The following is a 14,356-nucleotide window of genomic DNA, read 5'->3' as shown; positions in this document are numbered from 1 at the left end:
CACACATCCCCAGGTCGCGTCGGCGTGCCCGTACACGCGTCGCATAAACCCATGTAAAGATCGCGCCGCCGATCATATTTCACGCTTACGATCCACCCGCGGCCGCTTTATTATTTATGCGGTGGCTACATTGAGACTAATTACCGGTTCCCCCTACCGGCCGATCGTCACCGTGTCGACGAGTGCTCGAAATGTGCAGGACACGCGCTCGGTCTTAACGTCGCCGCGGAGACAATTAGTTTCCCCTTGTTTACCGCGTTATTAATGCGTCACACAGCTTTGCGTCAACGTGCTTGCGTTCACAGGTGTTTGCGCGTGTGTCGCCGGCAATACGGGATAATACGTACTCAAAAGGATTAACTTTATCTCGTGGATTATTATTCACGGATTAACGTTGCCGTTGTTTTCGTTCGCAGAGATATTCCCGGCTCGACTTACTACTTCAGTCAACTTGATTCAATGAAGAACGACTCCTGGTAGAAATTTAATGCAGCCTGTGAGCAGTTATTGGGTAGTTAGTTTTGTCTAGTCACTAATAGTTTACACTGACGTGTAAAACTATTTGGGATCCCAATCAAAATGTAACGCCTTTTCTGCAATCACTGCGAAAGATACGCTGAATCCATTTACTGTACGAAAACAGAACAAAAAATGAACACAAAACTATTCGATTGATTAATTGTTAAGTATGCTGCTTATAAAATAGGCAGGTTTGGCCTAGTAATTTTTGGTGAGTAATATATACAGAAATGATAGAAAACTCCTTTTTTAGAATAACTAACAGTAAGACTTGAAGAGGCAAATAAAAAGCAAGAACGGATATCTTAGTGCTATTAAATACTAATATTATTTTTATATAATATTAATATGATAGTGGGAAGATAATTATGTCCAGCATGTCAAACGCACGTATCGAAATTTTTCTTCGATTAACGTTCGCGGCGAATCTACCTTTCATACTTAGATCCTTGAGCCCTAATTTTATATATATATTTAAAATTCCCAAAACCCATTAAACCGATGACTCAAATAGATTCATTATATATGTTGCGAAAAAACTGTCTCCGCCAGGACTCGAACCTGGAACCTCCCCACCCGGAAAGTGGGAAAGTGGGGAGGTTCCAGGTTCGAGTCCTGGCGGAGGCAGTTTTTTCGCAACATATATAGTGAATCTATTTGAGTCCTCGGTTTAATGGGTTTTGGGAATTTTAAATATATATATAAAATTAGGAGTCAAGGATCGGTCTAAGTATGAAAGGTAGATTCGCCGCGAACGTTATTCGAAGAAAAATTTCGATACGTGCGTTTGACATGCTGGACATAATTATCTTCCCACTATCATATTAATATTATATAAAAGTAATATTAGTATTTAATAGCACTAAGACATCCGTTCTTGCTCCTTATTTGCCTCTTAAAATCTTACTGTGAGTAATATATATTTTCATGTTTCTCGCCTTTTATACATAACATCGTTTACAACCATCAAACGGCCATATGTCCTTTTCTCAATTTTTATAGTTGTACTATTTCATCAAGTTCTGAGTCTGAGTTGTTGTGTTTTCATTTGTATCATTTGCGTCATTAGTGTCAAAATAGTCTGTATTTTCACAATGAAGTTCTGTATTATTAACATATATCCCATTTGTCTTTTGCTGATCTTTATTCCTATTTCTCATCTCACGGGGCTTAATATTGTCAAATTATTTCCTCCATTTGCTCCAACTTCTTTTCTTTACTCTGTGCTTTTTTATAGCTTCATTTATTGTACGCGCAATCTGAAGCTCTTTTTTAACTATATGAATAAATATTTTTTACATTCATTCACTAAATAGATATTATAACACGTGCAATATTACTAACACTTGAAAAGAATCGGTCCAAATATTGTACGTTGCAGTAAACTACTTCAACCGGCGAATCCAGTTCTTGTTCAGTTCCTACATAGTATTTCTACAACTAATGAATGCATTAGTACTAAACAATAACTGAGCGGATATCTAACAAACCGCAGATTTCTACCAGAGGAAAAATGCATTGGAATAAGAGGAGTTCGAAGTTTCGATTGGAATTCGAAGACGAAAATTGTAGAGATGACATATTAGAGAGTTATACTAGTATGTATATTCGTTTACTCCGAGTGTTGATATGAAGTGATGGTAAAATCGTGAGATAATGCCTTGTAGAATAATCGCCAGGAGAAAAATTCAGAATGAATCGCCGTTTATCAGACGGCGACGCAACGAGCCGATATTACGAGCGGCGGAATCCTCGTGTGAAATATATACGAATATCCGGAGACTTCGACGAGTGCTTTCGGTTTCCGCGCTTTCTCCGGTATGAGACCGCAAAATTGCATAGTCAACGTGATCCCGAACGTCCGTGGAATCCGAAACGGTTGAGGCGCGAGCGGTACGACCTTCCATGGATCACTTCGTACCAGTTTGGAGTACGATGCTCCGCGAGGTCGTGGCTGTGAGCGAAAGCCTGGAACGGGACCCTTGAGATTCTGGGCTCCAAGATCTTGGGCTGTATGGGTCCTTCATAAGCCAAGAATTCGATAGCGGTTCCGGATCGGCTGTTCCGCATCCTTGACGTCTCCGTCAAACGCGGCTCATCGGCAAAATGTTGAAGACAAGTTATCACGAACGACTTCCGCAACCGGAGAAACATTTTATTTTTTTCATCAAGTATTTCTAACAAGAGTGTTCAAATAGGTCGTCACAAATGTCGCCTACCATGAGTTGGCCAAAAGAGACAGATTCAGCTGGCGGTAATCAGTTGTCGTTACTTAACGTTATGTTGTGTAAGATTCCAAGGAACACGAGAAATTGACGGTTAGAAGGATCTATTGGTATAAGCAGTAAACAGATACGCGATGGGAAGAGCAAATCAGTATAAACAATGAGTTAAGGAAGAGGAGAGAATCAGTGAAGGACGGCTGAGCGCGATGAAGGTTTAAAGAGTCAACGAAGAACTAAGGAATTTGAAGGATTAATTTTCTTGAAAGAGAATAGTTGTAACATAAATCGTTAAATTATAATTATATATCTATATGCATTTGTTCGCGGTTACGTAAAGACAAAATTGTTCAAGTAATTTTTAAATCCTGCCTGACGTACAGTTTCAACCATAAATCGGAGAATGTAGAAGAAATAAATTGTAATAATGAAAAATTAAGATGGGGCAGTAGAAAATGAACAGCAAGGGATTTACATTATTTCAAGATCCTGTTAGGACTTTTAAGTCGCGGTAATCTTAATTAATAATGTCAGAAGAGTGAGAAAATATATGCACAAAATTCTTGCGGATTATATCGACATAAAAGGATATGTTTATAAAATGACATCTGTTATTGATTGTGTATATTTGTAAAATATTCCGAAAATTTTTCTCTTACTCTAGTAATCAATAAATAGTTGAAAAATTGAAGTGACAAAATCATAAGAAAAAATAAGTTAAAAAGAAACGTTACATATCCTGTTAATGTCCAATCATTTTGATTATTGATATGATAAGAAAGTTTTTGGAATATTTTACAAATATATTGAGAGATTTACAAATTACATTTTAAAGAGGTATTCTTCTATTTCTCAACGTATTTCGCAAGAATTTTGAATATATGTTTTCGCACTTCTGCACAGAGAGAAAAAGATTTTTTTGGATTTAATAAATTTTATTACATTCAAACGAGTTTTAATAGAACGCATTTGATCATTAAAATAGTTTAAAATACTAATATTTCAATAAATAAGATAATTATCTGACTTTTTAAATAATTTTATTGTTTAATTCAAAGAAGAAAATTTGTTCATCCAATTTCCTTATTTTATTAAAAAAAACTCGTTAATTCTGTTTAATATATAATGATTAGTATTCTGTTTAATATATAATGATATATAATAATTTGAAAAAAAATTTAACATTTTTTTTGCATTATTTATAAGCTGTTTTTATTACGTCATATTTTGATTGCTCGATTTCGACGATTGTACAATTAATAATGCTAATTAGCTCTGACGATATATACTTGTGATTATAATAATATCATAATACACTTTCTTATAATATCCGAAAAATTTTTTCATATCATATTTATTAATAATAATATCGGCTCATACATTTTTAATCAAATGTTAGATTGATTAATACAAATAACAGATTAGATAGTAAAACAAAACATATTTAAGACAATAGTTTTTTTCAATCGAATAATCTAATGAAACAAAATTTAAAAAATTATCCAATAATATATTATTTGATTAAAAATTTTCTTAGTTTTTCATAAATCAAACAATATGGTTTAATTTAATGAAACTAAATATGTGATGTGATATAAAATTATATTGCTTAATATAAGATTATTTTATATGTTGTCAAACAAATCCAAGTCAAATAACTAGGATAAAACACCCAATTATTGGCTCTAGTAAAAGAATTTAGTTTTTCATGCGACCAGCATCGCGGTCGTAAATTCTTGTTTGCGCCCAATGATTCTAAAACACAACTCACAACTAAAACTGTTAACAACTGTTACTGGTCGTAAGAGAAACCAGGCTTTTCTGGAGTGTTAATGACTAATGGAGATCGAGAATTGGATGATAGTAATAAAATTGCATGTGTTACCCAATACTAAATCCAAAGAAAGTTTTTTCTCTGTGAAATGTCATCAATGAAGAGATTCGCGGCTTTAAATCGCGCAGTTTAGCTATAAAATTCTGTAGGATCACCCCCTCAGAACAGCGAATATACAGGAACGTCTTCGTGCACGTAGACCCGCCGTGCACTCGCTACATAATACAGTCGGCTCGCGCGCACCCCGATATCGCAGAGTCGATGTTGATGAAGCGGCGGTGACGCGCGGGGGACAAAGAGGAAAAGCGGCAAGAGGAAGTTGAAGAGCTAACAGAAGGGGAATACAATAGAAAATATTCGTTGGCAGACGCGCGGGGGCCCGTTATTGCCTCGCACGTACACGCGACGTACGTGTCGGTACGTTCTTATTTACTTTATCGAGAAGGCGAATCGCGGCGCCTCCGGTGGTACGATTTCTACGTTCCCTCACCCCGTGCCGCTCCCTATGCGCCAGTCTTTTTTCTTCCCAACCCTTCCAACCCTTCCCCTGTCGCGTCGCGCTGCTAGCCGGGGAGTACACGGTCCTTCTTCGCGTCTCTCTTCGGGAACGAGTCGCCGCGTCACCGGACGTGATCTCTCCGTGCATCGTCTCGTTAGTATGGCTGCTTATCCGCTCTTCTCGTCCCCGAGCGCAACGTGAATGCCGCGCGTTTCTCTATTGTCGTTGATTTCGGTCCAAGCGCGTGCATCCGGGGGCGAGGGCGAGGGCGAGGACGAGGACGACGACGCGTGTCCACACGAGCGCACACGCCGCCATGGCACACGACGACGGTCCGTTCCTCTTCTCTATCCTACGAGACGTGCCCCGACTACCGTCAATGGCACCCCCGATTCCCAGGATGCGTTTCCGCTGCCTCCCTCTGTTCTACCGGGAGACGTCGCAGGCGCCTCCTGAGGCATGCGCCACTCACTCCTGCGGCACCGGACGACCGAAAGAGAGCTTGACCAACATAAATACCGCAGAATCAAAGCGACAACACACGTACACGCGTAGCACACATCTGCTGAACAACACTACGTTCGCTTTTTGACGTCAGCTGTTCACTGAGCGTAGTATTTGGCTTAGTATGTCGTGGCACTGCAGACATATAATATTATTCATAAGTTGTACGAGTGACCGCGATATCCGTGTGTGCTAATCTATAACAGAATCGTAAAAATATCAGTTAAATTCTTTTTCTGTTTAATAATTGATTTGAACAACTATATCTCAATTTATTTATAGAATTAGGAATAAGGTTATTGATTTTTTCCAGTTTAATTGATATTGTCCAATTGATATTGTCTAATTGATGTTTGTTTCGTACAAAATCAATCGAAGTATGTTTAACTGACGATTGATTTCAACGCATTCAATTAAAGATTGACAATTGATATGAGCGAAGCGAATCTCAAAGATTGTTTAATTGAACGATTAAATTAAATGATTAAACTTAGCAAATTTAATTTTAAAATTAAAGTCCGTTTGACGATCGATGTAAGTAAATTAAAATTTAATTTTTTATAGTTTCTTAATTGGTAAAAAATATAAGGAATGTTTGAAGCTAAAATTTGGAATTTTCAATATAAAGGACTACTATTTGGAACAAACCGCATTCCAAAAAACGCGTTTCTATTTCTGATTCTTTTATTGTAAATAGTATCCGCGCTGAAAGGGGCACCGGGTATATGAATCGTTACCAAACATTCGATTAAATGGATTGAATTTGCTCATATCAGTCGCCAGTTAAGCGACCTTTAATTAAAAAGGTTTTGCTAAGTTTAATTAATAATTGAGTGATCTTTAATTCCCTTTGCTCATATTAATTATCAATCGAAGAGTCTTCCACTGAATTTCTTGAAATCAATTGTTAATTAAACTTATTGAATTGGTTCATAGTAATCGTCAATCGTACGTATCCAGGAATTGAATTTTTTAATTTATCTTAATACTACGCGACGTTACGTTATTTTCCATAGACAGAAGATTCTATAGACAGATTGTAATAGTTTGTATGTGTTGATAATTCGCACGATTATCTAGACAATTGTGATTAAACTTAGCATTAATTATGGAATTGAGTACAGTAATGACTCGTGATTATAGACGTCGTCGCACTTTTTTTTCCAACGCGAATACGATTTGCGCAGCGCTATGCGTAAACAAGTTCGAATAACGCGACTCGCTGCGCAAGGAGAGCACCGACAGTGAGAACTCTCAACTGATGCTCGAAGGCGAGGAGAAACGTCTAACGCCATGGAGACATTTGCATACTTGGGTATTCATGCAGGGAAAGCTTTCGTCGGCACATTACACGATCCGAGATTGTTGCGCGTGAATACGCGACACTGTCTGGGAAGAGCGACTGTGAGAACAGCAAAGAGACGGCGGAGACATTGTTAATAATGCGAGTAGGCGTATACGTACGTTGGGTATTTGTGAGCGCGTCGCGATCGCGGGGGATTCGATGTAAGTAAATTATGACGCGCGTCGCGATGTAATTAGAGTTTGGTTTAATCTTTCACGCGAGCTAAGCGTCTGCGTGCGTAGTAGATATGTCTCGCTGTGTGAATTACGCAGCAAGTGTTTCGAGCGATTCATCGACAAATCGTGTTGATTAACGACAAGCAGAATTTGTTATCACATTTATTTGTGCGTTCGCTTTAACTGATATTCATCAAACAATCAAATAGAAAAAATTTTTCATGTCAAATCGAGTCGAATCGGATCAACGAAATTCCATTTAAATCGAACCGAGTCGAATGGTTGAAACTTAATTTTTAATTATCTATGTAACATGCAGTAACATGCGGAGTAATTAATTATTCTTTAAATTAATTATCATCGAATTGACGATTAAGATGAGCCAATTTAATTAGAAGCTGTTTAATTGACAGTCGATTTCAACAAATTCAATTGAAGACTATTTGATTGACGATTTAATTCAACTAATTCAATTAAAGACTGTTTAATTGACAATTGATATGAGTGAAGGAAATTAAAGATTATTCAATTAATAATTGCATATAGCAAATTTTATTGAAGGCTGTTTAATTGATGATTAGTACGAGTAAGATCAATCAATTCAATCGAAGATTGTTCAATTGAAGATTGAACTAGTGTTCCTCTCAACGTAAATTAGCGCTTTTCAATCATCAACATTTTCCACGATATAGCACAATACTCTAGTATTGACTCTAGTAAGTATGAACATTATCCACAAACTAATTGTAACTTTAAGTAATCGAATGGTTTCCGATTGAATTTGCTCATATCAATCATAAATCATATAAATTGCAAATTAAACGTATATTAATCGTAAATTTAATTAAATTTCTAAAGTTTAAATGTTAATCGAACAATCTTTGATTCCCTTCGTTTATATCAATCATTAATTGAATGGTCTTCAATTGAATGTGTTGAAATTAAATCCCCTAGAGTGAGGGTGAGGAGGGAAAATTAAAAACTGGCTGCTGGAATTGTTCGTTCCGGTAGGGTTAAATAGAGAATCTATAAGCTCTCTCTTTCTCTCTCTCTCTCTCTCTCTCTCTCTCTCTCTCTCTCTATATATATATATATATATATATATATATATATATATATATATATATAAAGCTACTATCCACGATATAGCACAATACTCTAGTATTGACTCTAGTAAGTATGAACATTATCCACAAACTAATTGTAACTTTAAGTAATCGAATGGTTTCCGATTGAATATATGCAAATTATATATATATATATATATATATAAAGCTACTAATCTAGATAGGATTTTCTTGGTTTTTTTATAAGAGCATCTGGGACCGATCATGGAATCATTAATCAGAATCTTGAGGATGTGTCTAGCTCTGGGCTATACGCCCAAAAAGTGAAAGCTGGTGTTCATACCCAAAGTTGATAGAGCAGGTTTCTTCCGCCAAAGAGTACAGAGCCATCAGCTTGACATCTTTTCTTTTAAATGATTTGCACCTTGCGACTGGCTGAGGGTGCAGATGTGCTTTCAAGTAACTTGCAAGGGAAAAGATACATGCGAATGAAGCGTGCGCGCCAGTCTTGAGCGTTGCTTAGACAAGATCATTTATTCATTAACTTTAACACGCTTTCTTGCAACAACTACTTGTCGCACGCAATTTTGCTAAAGGAAAAAGTTGTTTGTTTTAGCATAAAGTATCATGTCCTGTACTCCGAATGCGGGAATTTTCGATCACTCAGTATATAATCTCATATAAGATCGAATTTGCATATAGTCAGACTGTTAACGTACGTAGTCATCCGATTTTGTTAATATATGATAAAATATGATCATATATTAATATATGATCAAATATGCTTCATTAGACTTTGTAATGCTTTATCTGGTCACATGCAATCAGATATTAAAAAATCTTATGCAATTGTATTTACATGTTTATTTGCAATTGCATACGCTTTTAAAAAAGTTTTTTCTGTGACAGTAATTCTTCCTGCTTATTCCAACTTAACCTTCAGTCTTTTGCAATGTCATTTGTATTGCATTAACTGCGACACGTTAGTAATTTATTCATCGTTGTATTTAATGAAATGAGATGTCCTTCTCTCTTCCTCGCTATGTGCGTCGTGCAAAAAGTTGCACCGGTTTCTTTGCAGGATCGTCGTCTTCGTGCCATCGAGCCGGATAATTGCTTCGATTATTTACAAGATTTCTTCGTGGCAGATTAAAGTGATACCACTCTACGTCTTCTATGACGCGATACTTGGTCCGCTTTGAGAAATTTCCCGCTTCCTTTTTCACGCGACCCACTCACCATATCTTCCTTCCTTCCTTCCTCCCTCGTCGCGCCTCGCTCCTATAAAGCCTAATCCGATCACGATGAAACGAGGTGTCCGTTCGAGTGTAATTCCGCGATAATGGATATTGCTATTCAAAGTATCTCTCGCATTAAATGACAAGTCTCATCTCGCGAATTTGCCGGGTGGCGAGGATTTCGGAGCGCTACCCGACCGCTCTACAAAAGAGATTTGGCTAATTTTGATTTCGATCCGGTCGAACGACTCGCATGAGTCATGTGCGCCTCAATCAATTCTTTTTCTCGATTGAGCTTCACCGTGGAACGTCTCGAGTCACCATGAAACATTCGTACATCCCTAACGTACTCCCGGGATTTGTTTAATTTATTTACGTTTATCCTTATTACGTCTACCGATTTTTATCCCATTCAATTGTCTTTCTGTCCTACAATAAGGATGAAGGAGCCTCTTGTCCAGCGACAATAAATCGGATCCGCGTGTAATTTCGCAGGCTCTGTCGAGACTCAACGAGAGACATTTGATATTGAATTATGAATGCGTCAAGCGTGACGGGCGAGGCGACGTGATGAGTCGACGATGGTGTCAATGGAACGGCAGCCTGGGCTCGAAGCGTGCCGCAACCGATCCCACATCGTAGGTATTATAAGTTCAGTCGAATCCTTCGTGGGAATGAGCGGCTTGCGCTCGCGAGAGACTCACCTTTGCATTACTACTAGCTCGTCCCCAAGTGTAATCTCTAAGCTCCTAAAAGGTATTCGCCCCTTTCAGCCCGACCGCTGCTCCCTTACACTCTCCGTCTGTACTTTCTCTTCCTCTTAACATAGACCTCGAACTTGGCGTTATCGAGGTACTCTCTGATAAAGCGGCAGAACAGAGGCTCCCATGCACAGTTCGCAATATTATTATTTTTCATCTCGAAATAGGTGCAAATTTTTCAATAACAAGTTTCCCGCCAATGTGAGACCCTCTAAAATACACCCACTGAAAAGTTTTTATTGAGATCTCAAATGAGATTTCCGAAAAATTTCTGTGATTATATGAGAATTATATGAAATTTCAATTATTTCACATATTTCAATTGAGATATTATTTTCTTATATAATATCTCAATTGAGATATATGAAATAATTGAGATATAAGAAATTTCCCGGATATCTCATTTAAGATCTTAATAGAAATTTTTCAGTGAGACAGTATATTCTATACAGAAATACTTATAGCTAGTAGTTCAGATATAAATATAGCTTTGCAATTAGCAAAATCTTGCTGAAAGAATCAGTTATTAGTAGTGACTGCTTTTGATGTAGTGACTATTATTGATGCAGTTTGCAAATATAAATTATGTCATTGCATGAATTCGCATTGAAGCCGTTAATTCTATTGTCGCAAACAAAGAAATTTGGATTTGATATAGGATACATCAAATCTTACAGATTCGACGGTGATTTTACGGTGAAATCTTACTATCTGCTGTCAAAATCAGTGTGAAACAGAACGAGGCAATAAAAGAAGAATATTTTCACTATAAATCAGTGAATATTTATTGCTTACCGGCGAGATAGTCCCTTTTTACTGTTTAAATCGGAAATATTTTTATTGATCTGTGTGACCATCTTTAGTACTCAGTATTAAAACAGCCGACACGAATCAATCTCCTTTCGCGACGTGTAAAAATTTCTTCGTTTCGAGGTATTGAAATAGCGACAGGAGCGCGTACAATGATAAATTATCTTTTGTAATAGCAGGGACTAAAGTGTTTTGATGACGCGCCTGAAATAAATCTGAGAGCAGTGACTTTCAAGTATTTCGCTTGAAAGCCTGTCAAATCGACGTTTAATCATTTCCGATGTCTTCTGATATTTCAGTCCCTACGAAAGAGGCCGTCGATTCACCTTCCAGTTAATAATACGTTATCCGCGACGTATTACCCATACATAAAATCCCCGTGTAACGCCTCATCTGTATAAATCTGTATAATGTCGTCAAATTTTACGAAACGTTTTTTTTTTCGTTACTCTACTATTTTTTCGTTGCTATATACATGCCATTACCGTTGCTCGTTGATCCGCTCCTTTGCGCTTATGCGCAGAGGCGTGAGTGCAGTAACCGTGCGCTCGGCCGTAAATACGCGCGCGGTGTGCGTGTACATGCGGTCGCGTTTTATTACACGGCGAAAGGACCGCCGGAACCATCAATAATTGCGCGATCGGCACAATCAAATGCGCTCGGCGATGCACATTGAATAATATTCGTATCATATCAAACGGCGACTCGTTCTCGGGTACGCGGCAAAATTTTCAAGCAAATAATGGCCGATTGCGTAAAGCAATTTCGCGGCTCATTGCTATTGAAACGTACGCCTACACACGTTCCGCCGCCGTTGAAACGGACGTGCCGACAGGAACAGCGAACAGTTTTTTTTTTTTCTGTGAATATTTCGAATATCGCAGGCGCACAGAAATAGTAAACGAGAGCCGATGAAAAAGTCACCATCCGCCGAGTTTTATCGTGAAATTAAATGTATATTTGCGTTGGAATCAGCAGATTATTTCGGGGCGACTTGTGAAGACATATCATAGGTGCTCGTTTTAAAAAATTCGTTAAAAAAATGGTAACACGTGATATTACGTAATATCATAATTTGTTACGTAATATCATAATTTGAGTTATTACAGTAATTGAATTAGTATGTTTGTAAAGTCGTCTTGCTACATACTTCTCTTAACGTTGAAAACGAGATAATTGCACTCGGGAAAAAGAAAATTAGTTGAATTAACGCGACAATCAACGAACCAGACGTGTTCTGATTGCGAGAAACAAATTTTTATTTCTTACGCAAGTAGCACGTGAAGTTTTAAAACAGTTATGACAATCTCTTTATAGCAAAATAGCTGTGCAGTCAAATAATTGCGACTACGTTTTCAAGGGCTAAAAATGTTGTCTCACTTTTATCATAACCACAGTTGTGGTAGTTACTGTGCTAGATAAAAATTTTGCGGTTTAAGCTGCGACAAAGTTATCGCAATTAATTTAAAGCTTCACGTGCTATATTTGGAATTACATCTGATTCTGCATGCAAATATATATATATATATATATATATATATATATATATATACACATTAGAGTGTCCTTATTTTTCAACTTTCAAATTTTTTCTGCGGCACCCTCCAAAAAGTTTCCATTTAACAAAAAAGAAATCCCTTCCAAACTTTTGCTCGATCGGATAACGTGCCCCCAGGTCGTTAAACATTGGAATACTTTTGTATTAAGCTATCTACGTTATCAATATGATTTCTAAAGCATGTTCTTCACAAAAATCGTCCTGGAGGACTTTTCTTTTTTCTTTCTACTTCGTTTGAGATCTTATAGTCTCATTTAAACAATTAGATAAATTGTTGATGACTAAAAAATAAAAATAAATAGTTATTGCATTTATTGTTTAAACTACAACAAATCATGTATGGACTATAAAAAGACTATAAATGTTGCAATAGTATGTTTGGAGGACAATATAAGTGTAAAACATGATACCTTTCATGTTTTTATTAATAAAGAAATTTTTTAAATTAAATATTACATAATAATGAATAATCTCGTGGCTCGTAATCTTATGCTAGGATGGAACTATAGATGTATAATATCTAAGTCGCGAGTTTTCCCATTGTCTGTACGCGTCAAACAATATAAAGAAATAGCATTCTTTCGGTAAAAAGTCTGTCTTTTTCTAACGAAGACTGTTTTATTCCCACCACTTATCGTGGTCTTGTGGCGGGAACAAAACAGGCTTCGTTAGAAAGAAACAGACTTTTTACCGAAAGAATGCTATTTTTTTATATTGTTTGACGCGTTCAGACAATGGAAAACGTTGCAAATCCGCAGCCTAGGTATTATACAGTTTGTTTGATAAGAGCGTGTTCGGCAAAACTTTTACATATAAACGGGTAAACGGAAAATTCAAACAGGAGCCGATAGAGGCACCTTTCGCCTAAGATGCTTTGTTGATAAAGCTTTAGTTGTTATTCGATCTTCGTAATAAAAATATATATTTCGCCATGAGTGCCAAATATACATCGCGTTTTGAAGCTGTATTTCTTTGTAAACATCGGAAAGGACCAAAAATATCACGCCAAGCGGCTGCTAAATACATGAGAAAGTCAAAAGCATTTGTAAATAAGTGAGTGAATCGCTACTTAGAGGTGAAAAATTTTGATGACTTACTGAAACGTAGCTCCACGCAAGAATTTGGCACTTTGCATATCTTCACAAACCACTTAAACGCAAGCAAAATGGTCAAAATTTATGAGAAGGCTTTATTACTATCTGCTCAAACATGGTTTATAAGGAAAAATGGATACTATAAGAGGACAATGATCCTAAATATCGAAGTCGGCTTTGTACCGCGTGGAAATAAGAAAATAATGTTGAATTACTGGATTGGCTGTCACAGTCACCAGATGCAAATCCTATCGAAAATGTTTGGTCTTTGATAAAATTTAAACTTCATGGAAAGAAAATTTGATTGGTCAAGGAATTAGTACGACAAATTCGATTGATATGGAGATCTTTACTTCAAGAATATGCTATAAAATTAGTTGAAAGTATGCCTCGGAGATGCCAGGCATTATTAAGGCAACTGAACAAGTTATTAATAATAAAATATCACAGTTCTAATCAAGTAGTATGTGTATATTTTATTCCAAATTATTTCAATAAATTATTTACCAAGTTTTGCCGTACACGTTCTTATCAAACAGACTGTACATCTATGGTCCCCTCCCAGTATAAGATTAGGAGCCACGAGATTATTAATTATTATGTAATATTTAATTTAAAAAGTTTCTTTATTAATAAAAACATGAAAGGTATCATGTTTTACATTTATATTGTCCTCCAAACATAATATTGCAACTTTTGTAGTTCATACATGATTTGTTGTAGCTCAAA

Source organism: Odontomachus brunneus, unplaced genomic scaffold (assembly GCF_010583005.1).
Source record: "Odontomachus brunneus isolate Ranch 3 - 2012 unplaced genomic scaffold, Obru_v1 Obru_scaffold_081, whole genome shotgun sequence".
Lineage (NCBI taxonomy): Eukaryota > Metazoa > Arthropoda > Insecta > Hymenoptera > Formicidae > Odontomachus > Odontomachus brunneus.
Note: the sequence above shows the minus strand (reverse complement) of the source record.